A 14,193-nucleotide genomic window follows, 5' to 3' on the forward strand; every position below is an offset into this window, starting at 1 on the left:
ACAGAGAAGGAAATTACAGGTAAGAAAAGGGGAAGGCTAGAATGAACCTTGTGGTATTGGTTTGAAATCTGAGTTGTCAGTATGAATGTATTATACATATAGGTGTGTCATATATATTATACACGTCATATGTATACAGACAGGTAGGTAGATACAGGAATATGGATGTGTGTGAATGTATGGGTTAATATATAATATGTTCTGGTCTCTCAGAGGGCCTAGAAGCATGACACCAGTGAGAATAAGTTCACCTAGTGCTCAGATCTTCATTTCTAAAAGGAGCCAGGTTTTTTGTAGGTGTGGTTGATTCCTGGACTTGGGCAGCAAAAATATAAGAAGAGCCTAGAGCATCTTGCATTCCTGCTCAGTCACTCAGTTGTGTCCGACTCTTTTACGACCCATGGAGTAGCCCCCAAGGCTCCTCTGTTCATGGGATTTCCAGGCAAGAATACTGGAGTGGGTTGTCATTTCCTTCTCCAGCGGATCTTCCCAATCCAAGGATCAAACCCACATCTCTTGCATCTCCTGCATTGGTAGCTGGGGTCTTTACCACTGTGCCACCTGTGACAGAAGGTAAGTAAATGCTCAAAAAATGTCAGGAACACATTAAAAGGGAGCAGAAGACAGCCTGAAGAAGCTCCCAATGACCAAGGAGGAAACAATTAGAGTAACAAAATAATGATAACACTAGAGTATAACCAATAGAATAAAATAAATATACATGAGTTCATACTCATAAGCAAATAAGCAAATGGATGAGAAACAACAACTCTTCTGTTGAGAGAGTTTCAATTCTTACAATAATAATAAGAGAATAGCATAATACCAATAATTATTATTATTTAATGAGGTGCATATAAAATCATTAGACAAACACATTAGTAAAAGTTTAGTGTAGGCATGATTCATAGAAATTAAAATTGGTGGGCAAAATTTGAAGGGAAACAACAGGTTATCTGTATAGCCTCAAAGTAGCTCCTTTAAGTTATTTATTAACTACAAAAAGAAAAGTAGTAACTTTAGAGTGAAAAAGCCCAGCAGGCACCACCTTAACCAAATGGTCAGGGTTAATATCACCAGGAATAAGACATGGAAATGTCATAACCCCCTGACATGATGCACTGAGGGCCCACTTCCTTTGTACTGTGGTTGGCAAAAATGGATAACTTCAGTCTAACTACAAGAAAACATCAGATAAACCCAAAATGGGGGACATTCTACACAATAACTGACTAGTATTATTCAAAAGTGTCAAGACTGTAAGACAGGGAAAGATTGAGGATCCATCCAAGACTGGAAAAGACCAAGGAGACAAATGCAGTGTGACATCCTGAAGGATCCTTAAGAGGAAAAAGAACAGTGGATAACTAGCGACAATTCATGAAAATGTAATAACGTCTGTAGACTATAGTGGTATTGTATCCATGTTAACTATCTGATTTTCATAGATGTACTATGGGTGAAGTGAGATGTTAACGTTTGAGAGATTTGGGTGAGGAATTTTGGAAATTCTTCCCCCCACCCCCAGCTTTATTGCTACAGTTGACTTATTGTGTATGTTTAAAGTGTACCCTGTGATGATTTGATGCACTTATATATCACAAAAGGATTACCACAATAGGGTGGGTAATCCATCACCTCGCATAATTACGCCTTCTTTTTTAGCTGGGACTTATCTACTGTCTTGCAACTTTTAAGTATATAGTACAGTATTGATAACTATGGTCTTCCCTGATAGCTCAGTTGGTAAAGAATCCATTTGCAATGCAGGAAATCCCAGTTTGATTCCTGGGTCAGGAATCAAATCCCGCTGGAGAAGGGATAGGCTATCCACACTAGTATTCTTGGGTTTCCCTTGACGCTCAACTGGTAAAGATTCTTCCCGCAGTGTGGAAGATCTGGGTTTGATCCCTGGGTTGGGAAGATCCCCTGGAGAAGGGAAAGGCTACCCACTCCAGTATTCTGGCCTGGAGAATTTCATGGACTGTATAGTCAGTGGGGTCGCAAAGAGTTGGACATGACTAAGCGACTTTCAAAAAAAAAATTGATAACTTTAATCACTGTATTGTGCATCTTAGATCCCCAGAACTTATTTTCTAACTGGAAATTTGTAGCCTTCAACTGACATCTCCCCCTTCCCCCAATGCCAGCCCCTAGCAGCCACCATACTACCTTCTGTTTCTATGACTTTGGTTTGTTAAGATTATAGATATAAGCGAGATTGTATAGTATTTCTCTTTCTCTGTCTGACATTTCACTTCGCATATTGCCCTCAAGGTCCACTCATGTTATGGCAAAGGGCAAGATTTCCTTTGTTCTCATGACTGAACGATATTCCATGTGTGTATATATACAAAAATATGTATATATACATACAAACACACACCCCATATCTTCTTTATCCTTTCATCCATCAACAGACCCTTAAGTTGTTTTCCTGTCTTGGCGATTGTGAATAATACTGCGATGAATGTGGGAGTTCAAATATTTCTTTGAGATCCTGATTTCATTTCCTTTAGAGATATACCTAGAAGTGGAATTGCTGGATCATATGGTTGTTCTACTTATAATTTTTTGAGGCTTCACTAATTTACATTCCCACCAACAGTGCAAAAGTATTTCCTTTTCCCTAAATCCTCTCCAAATCTTTTCTTTTTGAGCATAACCATTCTAACAGGCATGAGATGATATCTCATAGTTTATTTTTTAAAAAAATACTTATTTATCTGTCTGCGTTGGACCTCAGGTGCGGCACGTGGGATATACACTGTGTCATGAGGGATCATGTGGACTCTGTAGTTGTGGTGTGTGGGCTTAGTTGCCTGTGGCATGCAGAATCTAGTTCCCTAACCAGGGATCAAACCCACATCTCCTGAATTGTAAGATGGATTCTCAACCAGGGATGTTCCTCATATTTTAAACAAAATTTTTGTTTCTTGTTGAAGTATGGTCGATTTACAACATTGTACCAATCTCTGCCGTACAACATAGTGACTCGGTTATACACATATAGACATTCTTTTTTAAAATATTCTTCTCCATTATGATTTATTACAGAATATTGAGTATAGTTCCCTCTGCTATATAGTAGAACCTTGTTTATCCATCGTATATATAATAGTTTGCATCTTCTATCCCCAACCTCCCACTCCATCCCTCGCCTACCTCCCCCACTTGGCAAATGCAAGTCTGTCCTCTGTGTCTGTGGGTCCGTTTCTTTTTGCAGATAGGTTCATTTCTGCCAAATGTTAGATTCCACACATAAGTGACATCATATGGTATTTGTTTTTCTGACATACTTCACGTTAGTATGATAATCTTTAGCTGGATCCATGTTGCTGGAAATGGTATTATTTTGTTCTTTTTTATGGCTGAGTAGTATTCCATTGTATGTATGTGAGGGCTTTCTGGTGGCTGAGATGGTAAAGAATCTGCCTGCAATGTCTGACTGACTGACTTTATTTAGTGTGATAATCTCTAGTTGCATCCTTGTTGCTGCAAATGGCATTATTTCATTCTTCTTTATGGTTGAGTAGTATTACATTGTATATATGTACCTCATCTTTTTTATCCATTAATCTGTCAATCGACATTTAGATTGTTTCTGTGTTTTGACAATTCTGAATAGCGCTATGAACACACATAGGTGCATGCTAAGTCACTTCAGTCATGTCCAACTCTTTGGGACCCTGTGTACTATAGCCAGCCAGGCTCCTCTGTCCATGGTTTTCTCCAGGCAAGAATACTGGAGTGGGTTGCCATGCCCTCCTCTGGGGATCTTCTTGACCCAAGGATCGACATGCATCTCTTACTTCTCCTGCATTAGAGAGCGGGTTCTTTACCAGTAGCGCCTCCTGGGAAGCCCACTGTGAACATAGGGGTATCATTTTGAGTTATAGTTTTGTCTGAGTATGTGATCAAGAGTGGAACTGCTGGATCATACAGTAATTCTGTTTTTAGTTTTCTGAGGAACTGCCACACTGTTTTCTGTATCTCACTATAGCTTTGAATTAGATCTTTCTGAATATTAGTAATGTTGAGTAACTTTTTCTGTATCTATTGGCCATTTTTATGTCTTCTTTGGGAAAATGTCTGTTCAGGTCCCCTGCTCATTTTTTTTTTTCAGTGTTTCAAATTATGAAAATTTATTTAAGTCTTGTTTAATTTTTCCTAAAAGTATTATATCATCTTTGTGTAGAGTTTGTGCTAGTTTTTTAAATTACATTTATTGTTAAATGTTTCATGTTTAACATTGTCATGGTAAATGTGATTTCTTAAATTTATTTTATACAAATTTGTTGCTGTTATAAAGACATAAAGTTGTTTTGAAATATAATGCTTTGAAATATAATTCATTATATAATTATAATGACTATAATGCTTGTATCTAGTGACTTTGCTAAATGCAATGATTAATTCCAAAGGAATGCCTTGTTAGCATGCCCTGCCCATTTTTAATTGAATTGTTTGTTTTTTGTTATTGAGTTGTATGAGTTTTCAATGTATTTTGGACATTAACCCCTTATCTGATATATGGCTTACAAACATTTTCTCTCATTCTGTAAGTTGCCTTTTCATTGTATTGATAGTTCTTTTACTAGTTAGAAGTTTTTAGTTTGATACAGCTCACTTATTGATTTTTGCCTTTGTTACTTGTGATTTTGTTGTCATATCCCCAAAAAATCATGGCTAAGACCCATGTTAAGGAGATTTCTCCCCATGTTTTGTTCTAGGACTCTCAGGTTTCAGGTCTTACTTTTAAGTATTTAATCCATTTTGAGTTAATTTTTGTGAGTCATGCAGGGTAGGAGTTCAATTTCATTTTTCTGCCTTTGATTATCTAGTTTTCCTAACACTGTTTATTGAAGATACTATCCTTTCCCTATTGCATATTCTTGGTTTTCTTGTCAAATATTAGATGTTGTATATTTGAAAGTTTACTTCTGGGCTCACAGTTCTGTTGCATTGGTCTATGAGTTTGTTTTCATGCCACTGTTTTGGTTAATGCAGTTTTCTAAAATAGTATGAATTGGGGATGTGGTGCCTCCAGCTTCTTTCAGAATGGCTATTCAGAGTCTTTTGTGTTTCCATACTAACTGTAGGATTGATTTTTTGTATTTCTGTAAAAAATGCCAGTGAAATTTTGATAGAGATTACATTGAATCCATGTATGCCTTTGGGAAGTATGGACATTTTAATTTTAATTCTTCTGATCCATGAACCAGAGCTATCTTTCCATTTTTGTGTGTCTTCATTAATTTCTTTCTTCAAACTCTTATAGTTTTTAGGAAAAAGATCTTTCACCGTCTTGGTTAAAGTTATTCCTAAGCATGTTATTCCTTTCTGTTGCTATTATAAATGTTTTTTTCCTGTATTTTTCAGGTATTTCATTATTAGTGTATAGAAACAGAACTGATTTCTATATGTTGATTTTGTATCCTGAAACTTTACTGAGTTTGGTGGTTAGTTCAACTCTTTTTTGGGTAGATTCTTTAGGATTTTCTATATATAAGTTCATGTCATCTATAGGCAGAGACAGTTCTACTTCTTTCTTTCCAATATGAATGCTTTTTATTTCTTTTTCTTGCCTAATTGCTCTCACTAGAACTTTTAGTACTATGTTGAATAGGAGTGATGAGAGTGGTCACCCTTGCCTTGTTCCTAATACTAGAGGAAAAGCTTTCAATCTTCTACCATTGATTATGATGTTAGCTGTGGGCTTTACACATAGTTTAGCACATACCTGACCTTGTGTGCTAAGTCACTTCATTTGTGTCCAACTCTTTGGGACCCCATGGACTGTAGCCTGCCGGGCTTCTCTCTCCATGGGATTCTCCAGGCAATAGTATTGGAGTGGGTTGCCTTTCCCTTCTCCAGGGGATTTTCCCAGGAATTGGACCCACATCTCTTACATCTCCTGTATTGGCAGGTGGGTTCTTTACCACTAGCGCCGTCCTTAGCTCCCTATGAGTTCTCTGTAGCAACTGTTATAGCTACAAGTTTCCATTCCATTTGGGGGTTTTGTCTTTCATTTATTTCCATGTTTGTAGTAAAAGGGACTGTTTCAGTCTGTGCTCATTCAGCCATCTTGACCTGGAAGGTCTGAATTACTTTTATCATGGAAAAGAAAATACATTCTAATATAGACATTATGTATAAGACAGGCTGGTGCTATAGACATATGGTGTATCACAGAGATTAAGCTCACAGCCTCTGGAGTTGGTCTGACCTACTTTGGAATCCTAGCCCAGCCACTTGCTAGCTGTGCAATCTTGAATAAATTACCCTAAACTGTGCATTCCACTTTCCTCCTTGCACAAGGAGTATAACAATATTGTCTGGGTTATCGTCAGGACTGAATTAAATAATGAATGTAAAGCCCTGGACAGTACCTGACACAAAGAAACTCCGCCCCTTGCACCTCTCAGATCTTCACCTATTGAAACAGACCACAGAATCAGGCAGAGAAGATGGAACTGGCATTTTTATTATTGGTGGAGTTGTTGGAGAATAGGACTATTAGGTAATAGATATCCTTCCAGAAAATGATGCCTCATGCCATCTTCAATCCCATCTCAACAAATTGTGTTATAATATCCAGGTCTATGTACAGATTGTATTATGTATCTTAATACTGCTTTGTTGATTTCCTTCCAATAGTTCAACTGAATAGCAAACAATTTTAAAATATGTTGGTAAATTTTGGAGGGTTCATAAGATGAGTTTTGGGTGTGGGTGCTTTGAATGGCAGGGACCAGATATAAGACTGGAGGAAACCATGAGTAGGTGGGCCTTGAGCAAGATGCCAAATGTTATAAATGATTCTGTGATTCCTTTTCTTAGTATAATTAGCCTGTAATATTTTATAAAATAAGGTTCAGATTTCCTACATTTCTCAGGTGCTTTCACAAGCTCACAAGGTCTTAAATATGCACCGAAGCTCATATTGTACATTTCCATCAGCCGGATACAAATAACCAGAAAACTATTTTTCAATGTAAATATAATCTCTCTTCCTTTTTTCATATGTATGTACATACATACTCACACACACAAATAAAACCACAAACACAATGCTTTTGTGTTTTTTTCCTCTTTCAACCTGGACCCATGTGCTCTTTATTCTTTTTTTTTTTTTTAATTGTGATAAAATCCACAAAACAAAGTTTACATACACAATTTTAAAGTATATAGTTCAGTGGCATCATGTACATTTACACTGTTGTACTATCACCACCATCCATCTCCAGACAATTTTCACCAAAACACAGTGTTTGAAAACTATCAATTTTATTAAGTACCTTTCCTTCAAATTGTAACAGCTAAAGAAAGAAATGTAGACTTCGGCAACATTGGCACTCAATGCTACTGTATTTCAGAAGCAATAAAGTATCCTTTTTTGAAAAATCTCTTCTCATTTTATCATTCCTTACAAAGTCCATAGTAATGCTGCTTTATGAAAACAAAATTTAAAACAGGAAATAAATGCCTTGTCCCATGCTGATATATAACAACCAAATTTTTAACAAGGTAACTAATTTATAGCCCTCCAGGCTGGTTAAAACTACAGCCTTCCTGTTGTGTTCTATCTTTTGGACAGGTATGTAATTAAGATAGATGGTGTGTGATCCTAAGAGCTCCCTTACTGGAGAATGTTCTGGCCAAATTCAGTTTGTTACATCACACGGTTCTTTTTTATGTCCCTTAATGTCATACTTAGCAGTCTACAAAATATCAAGTGTAGGTCACTTCCTTCCAAAAACTGTTTTCAACCTTTGTTGCATCCATTAAGGAAGTTATAATTCTAAGGTGTCTGAATTTTAGTGCTGACTGGAGAGATCTTTTTCTGTTATTAAGTGTGAGTATGAAAGCGATGAAATGGTTTGTGAGAGTCATCTTTCACTTCTATATTTTCTAAGAATTTTGTAATTCCAGGAAAATATCCAGCACATCTTGTTAGAGCGTGGTATCCTAAATTCCATCCTTCTTTTTGGGGCTTAACAATGTTCTAAACTATTTTTATTTATTTGGCTGCATCAGTTCTTAGTTGTGGCATGCGGGATCTAGTTCCCTGACCAGGAATCGAGCCCAGGCCCCCTCCATTGGGCGCTCAGAGTTTTAGCCACTGGACCACCAGGGAAGTCCCTCGATTATTTTACAGTGGGAGTGGAGCACTCAGGATAAAGAGAAGGGGAATGCAGAAAATCTCTGGCATGAGTGGGTATCCCCCTCCTGGGTGGTCACCAGGCAAAGGGCTGACTGTGGAGGAAGGGCAGCTTCACCCCCAGCCAGAGGGTAGGGCCGCTCAAGAGCGGGGGCAGGCTGGCTCCGTGGTGTGCCCTCAAGTCCCCCGTGGTGGCCCTTACATCCTTTTTTTTCTTTTTTCCCTATTTCTCTTTGAATGGTTTCTGCACCCTGCTCCTGGTAAGTCTCCCCTCCTGCCCGCTCCACCCCCGCCCCCCGCCGCCCCTAGCTAATCTAGACTATGTTTTCTAATGTCCCAGAACAAATCCCATACGTAAGCTCCATATTTCTGCACCTTTTGGTATAGGCCCAGAGACTCCCAGTCTAAAGGCCTTTCAACACCCCCACTCTGAGATTCTTTTCTTTTCTGCCTTCCAGCCTGTCACATTCTATCCTGAAGACAGCAGGCAAACGGGAGCTTAGAAAGTTGTTGTTCAGTTGCTAAGTCGTGTCAACTCTTTACAACCCCATGGACTGCAGCATGCCAGACTTCCCTGTCCTTCACTATCCCCCAGAGTTTGCTCAAGCTTATGTCCATTGAGTTGGTGATGCCATTCAACCATCTTATCCTCTGTCACCCCCTTCTCCTCCTGCCCTCGATCTTTCCGAGCATCTGGTCTTTTCCCATGAGTTGGCTCTTCGCATCAGGTGGCCAAACTATTGGGGAGGGAGAGCTACAAAGAACAGAAGAGGGAGTGGGGTATGTGAGGCTAATATTTCAAATACATTGTCCCACTGATAGAAATAAAATATAATTCAGTTCTCTGCCTGGAAAATTGATGTGTAAAACAGTGGCCCATCTTCAGCCTCAAAGGATAGTCTCTTAGTTTTAACTAAGAAAAAAAAAAGTAATGGAGAATTTGCTATTGAGAAACTTAAGGTCCTATGAGGAAAATTATTAGAATGAGGATTATAATCCTGTCTGCACATTGGAATCACCTGGGAGATTTTTTTTTTTTTTTTAATGCCACAAATAGAGAGTCTTGACCCGCCCCTGGAGACTTCAATTAAGTTGGCCTGGAGTATAGCTCCATGCAAAGTTCTTTAAAGTTTTTCCCAGGGTAGAGCAGAAACTCTCAGGATACAAGCAGGGCCACTACAGGGCCTGAACACATGATACTTTCAGGGCCCCACAAAAATGTTTAATTTCTTTTAAAGTTAGGGAAAAAAAGTAAACTTTAAGGTGGAAGAAAATGTGTTACTATATAATATCAAAATAATTTTCTTTACACCAGTGCCTTCATAAAATAAAATTTTATACACATACTATTTATATATAAAATTATGGCTTTCCAGGTGGTGCAGTGGTAAAGAATCTTCCTGCCAATGCAGGAGGCAAGGGTTCGATTCCTGGGTTGGGAAGATGCCCTGGAGAAAGAAATGGCAACCCACTCCAGTATCGTTGCCTGGAAAATTCCACAGACAGAGGAGCATAGCAGGCTCCCATCCTTAGGGTCACAAAAAGTTGGACATGACTGAGTGACTGAGCACAGCATATATATAAAATTATATATAAACAATATATAAATATATATAAAAGTGCCTAGGGTCCATGAAAGTCATAATGTAGCCATGTATTAAAAGGACCAGCATAAGGGTACATCTTTGAATATCACTAAATATAGCTGTTCAGTTGACATTAAGACAGCACACTGACATACATCAGTGATGTCTGCATTTGTATTGGTAATAATGATGCCTGTACTTCCCGTTGTCATGCCCTCTCCCTACGGATGATTCAGGGGGTCTCCATCCTATTTCCACCAGCTACTTGTAAATTTTCCTATGTTGCCAGTGACAGTCTGAAAGGCATTCTTAAGTGTCTTCTCTTCCATCCAAACATCCAGTACCTTTCTGATGTTTGGTTCAAAGCTACTGACTGGGTCCCCAAGGTCAGAACCGACTGGAGGCCTCAGAAAAAAAAAAAGAAACTTTGGCTCTGAGCCAGAGGCCTGGGCCGACTCTGGCCCCCACCCATGTAGGGTTCTCAACCTGGGCTATGCTGGCCTCTCATGCCCCAGCTCAGCTCCTGCCTGGCCCCTCCTATGGGCAGCTTCCTAAGGCTGAGGGACACGCACCTTGCTGCCTGCCCCCTTGCCTGTTTCCGAACCCATATCCATATTTGAGAAAGTGATCCTCATCATGTTGGTGCAAACTCTGGAATTCTCATGGCAAGGCAAAAACCCATGGATATCATCAGTCTCCGTGCCCTTGAATTCGATGGAAGGGGTTGGGGCACAATCAGTGCTGGGCTCCCCTGGCGCTAGGCGAGGCTCAGAGGAGGCTGACACCAATGAGAGCCATGTGTGAAACTGAAGCATAGAGCGAGACTCAGGGGAAACCACCCAGCTTAGAACTCTCTGTAGCCACCCTGGATGCTGAGGTCTGCCCCCCACCCAGGCTTCCCACAGGGAGCTGGAGAGGAGGAAGCCAACTCTGGTCTGAAATGAGTGGAGGGTGGGATGAATTATCCCCTAGGGGCCTTCTAGTCTGCAATCTGTGATTCTCCCGCAGAGCTCAAGTCCTGACAGATCCAGGAGCATGTAATGAAGAATTTGATCTTAGGCAAGTTTTGTGGCTTTTCTGAACTCCTTCATTGGTAAAATGGGGATAAGAACATCTATCAGGTTGTTCTGATATTTAAATGTTAAATGTGAGATTGTTTAAGAATTCCAAGTTCCTGGTATAATCACAGTCACCTTGATCATAGGTCTGTGGGTACCAATCTGTGGCCCTCAACCTGCTCCTTAAGTTGACCAACTCATGAGCCCTGAGATAACTCCTTACACTTAAGTTTTAGAAAAATAAATCATATCTACTTCTGCAAGATAAACTAAAGTCTACTTTTCATTATTTCAAAACCTAGCCACCAAATGGTCCCAGCTGGTTACTTTAGCTAAACACATCCAAGAAAAATGTGTTTTGGAAGAAGAAATTCCTTGTTACAAAGCATTGGCCATCATAAATGAGTAAAAATGCGGCATTTAAAAATGTTTGATCTGGTGTTTTAGATCTTGTCTGTTGCCAAGTTGGTTTGAGAATGTGATCTTCAAGATGGCTTAGGTCATCTATGACCAAATAAATCCCCCCCCCCCCCCACAAATGGTTAATTTGCTACAGAGAAAATGTGGCCCACAGAGTAAAAAAAGAAATTAAAAAAAATTTTTTTTAAAGAATTTTTTTAAACCTTGAAGTTTGAGCTATCCTGATTTTGGCCAAAACACAAAGGAAAAGGGGAAATCATATCCTGAAGTTGTTTTAACATAGCCAGACACACTTTCAGGGTTGTTGTTCAGTCACTAAATCGTGTCTGACTTTTTGTGATCCCATGGACTATAGCCTGCCAGGCTTCTTGTTACCCTGAAAGTAATATCTAACAAATGCATCTTCATTGAATTAGTATCAGTTCATAGCTTGGGGATGACTGAGGAGACAGGGATTGTGAACTTGTCCTATTTCTTGATTAGTCTTTCCTCTGCAAATCGACTGAGCTTTGCCATTCCTGCTTTTTTTTTTAAATTTCTACTTTATAAAAAATAAATAAATAAATAAATTTCTACTTTATATTGGAGTAGAGTTGATTTGCAATGTTGTGATCATTTCAGGCATACAACAGAGTGATTCAGTTATACAAGTATACATGTATCTATTCTTTTTCAAATCCTTTTTGCATTTAAGTTATTACAGAGTACTGAGCAGAACTCCCTGTGCTAAACAGTAGGTCCTTGTTGGTTATCAGTTTTAAATATAGCAGTGTGTACATTGACATTCCTACTCTTCTTCTTCTTCCAGGCAGATAGGGCTTCTAGAAAGCCCTGCTCTGCTTGGGTCCAGCTGATCCACAAAGAGTATATAAAACACTTTGGTTATGCTGAATCTCTCTGTAGTTGCTATTTATGGTCTCTTGATTTTTTGGTTTTTATTTTGAACATGCTGTGCATCTTGTGGGATTTTAGTTCCTTGACCAGGGATTGAATTACCCAGGCCCTTGGCAGTGAGAGTGTGGAGTCCTAACTACTGGACTGCCAGGGAATTCCCTTCACTTTTAAAAAATTTATTCTGCATGTTGGAACACCTCTGGGAAAAATCTGTGATCCTCTTAGAGCAAATGGGGAAGGGCAGCATGGAGTCAAACTCATGCCTTGCTTGATTTTTTTTTTTTTTTTTCTATTAAGAAACTTCACTCCTCTTTCAACATGTCCACCTGTATGATAGGGACATCTTACCTTTAAAGTGAATAAATAAATAATAAAGGAATGATTTCTTTATTTCCCAATTTCCCACTGAGTAAGAATATGTTAATGGCACCCTCATTACCTTACTCCATACTGTACACAAACACATTTGTTTTTCCAAAGTCTACTTAGGACCTTTAAAATAGTAATTAGGCTGCATCTCTTCCCTGTGGGGTACATGAATATCACCTCCCTTTATGAACTTTGGGATCCAGACCATAGGGAGATTAAGTTACTAGTCCAAGGCCAAAAGCTAGTTTTTATTAGAATTCATTCAGATGGGCTGGATCATTCCCTTGTCTGTTCACAAGACATGAGCTCAGAGCTTGTTCTCAGTAACATTTCTTTTAAAAAAAAAAATGTATTTATTTATTTGTCTGCTCTGGGTCTTAGTTGCAGTGTGCCGGATCTTTAGTTGCGGCATGTGAACTCTTACTAATAGCTGCAGCATGTGAGATCTAGTTCCCTGACCAGGAATTGAACTCAGGCCCCCTGGATTGGGAGAGCAGAGTCTTGGCCACTGGACCACCAGGGAAGTCCTTCAGTGGTATTTCTTGATAGCCATGCATGTGTGCACTCACCAGCATGTGTTCATTCATTCATTCAACATTTACTGAACAGTTGTCTGTGCTGGTGGCTAGATCCCCAAGATCTCACCTGCTCCCTGCAGTTAACGAGCTCCCTGTGTGGGTGGGCTGAACTACAGACAAGTAGGTGCTGTGATAGGGGCTTCCCAGGTGGCGCAGTGGTAAAGAATCCACCTGTCAATACAGGAGACGCAAAAGATAGTGATAAAACACTTCTCAAGGCAAAGAGGAAGAACAGAGGAGGAAAGACTTGAGTTAAACCTTTAAGGATTCGAGCAAGAGGGAAGGATATTCTCAATGAAGGAGACTTAAGAGCAGAGTCAGAGTGTAGGGGTTGAGTGGGCAGGGCGTGGCCCCCACGTTGAGTTTTCTGGGTCAGAGCATGTGGGACTTTCCACATCTTGCCCAGGGGTTCATGTTTTCTTTAGACAGACAGAAGACCTGCCCAAAGACTCAAGAACTTCAAACAGAAATTGAATGGGTCTGGTGTATAAAGTCCCTTCCCCTAGCACGTGTATGCATGAACACTTTGAGAAGTGTGGGAAGCACAAATCATCTAAAAATGAGACTGGGTACCCTCTCTCTTCTCTGCCCAGACTCAGAGCCAGGCTTTGTGGGAAAGGGTGGTTGGGTCTCACTTGGTGTCAGAGAGCTGTTATGGTGCCAGCCCCAGAGGAACTTTCTGGAAGTCTAATCTCTGGGGTTCTGGGAAAAACTGTTCAAGGGCAGGAAGTTTCTTGCTGGAGTCACTCCACCGTGAGAAGGGCAGGATGGATGGAGTGGGGAGATAGCTCTGGGAGAAGCACCGGCTGCTGTGTGCTGCAGGGGGCCGGTGCTGGAGGAAAGCTGTGAGAGCCAGGTGTGGAGAGGCTGAAGCTGCTGGGGCATTTCCACCCAAACTCAGAGTCCCTTTGTGCTGATGACTTCTCACTTCAAGTGAGCTTTGTGGCCCGGGGAGCCCTCTCAGGATGGGAGCTGGGGTGACTGGCGAGTATAGTACTCAGGGGCAGTCCTGGCGTGAGACTTGAAAATATAACTTCACCCCTCCTGACCTTCAGATAGTTCATTCTGGGGGGCATTGAGCACGCTTCTCGAGGGGCCCATTGCAGGCAGCACCTGTCTCATCA

This window comes from Dama dama, chromosome 12 (assembly GCF_033118175.1).
Source record: "Dama dama isolate Ldn47 chromosome 12, ASM3311817v1, whole genome shotgun sequence".
Lineage (NCBI taxonomy): Eukaryota > Metazoa > Chordata > Mammalia > Artiodactyla > Cervidae > Dama > Dama dama.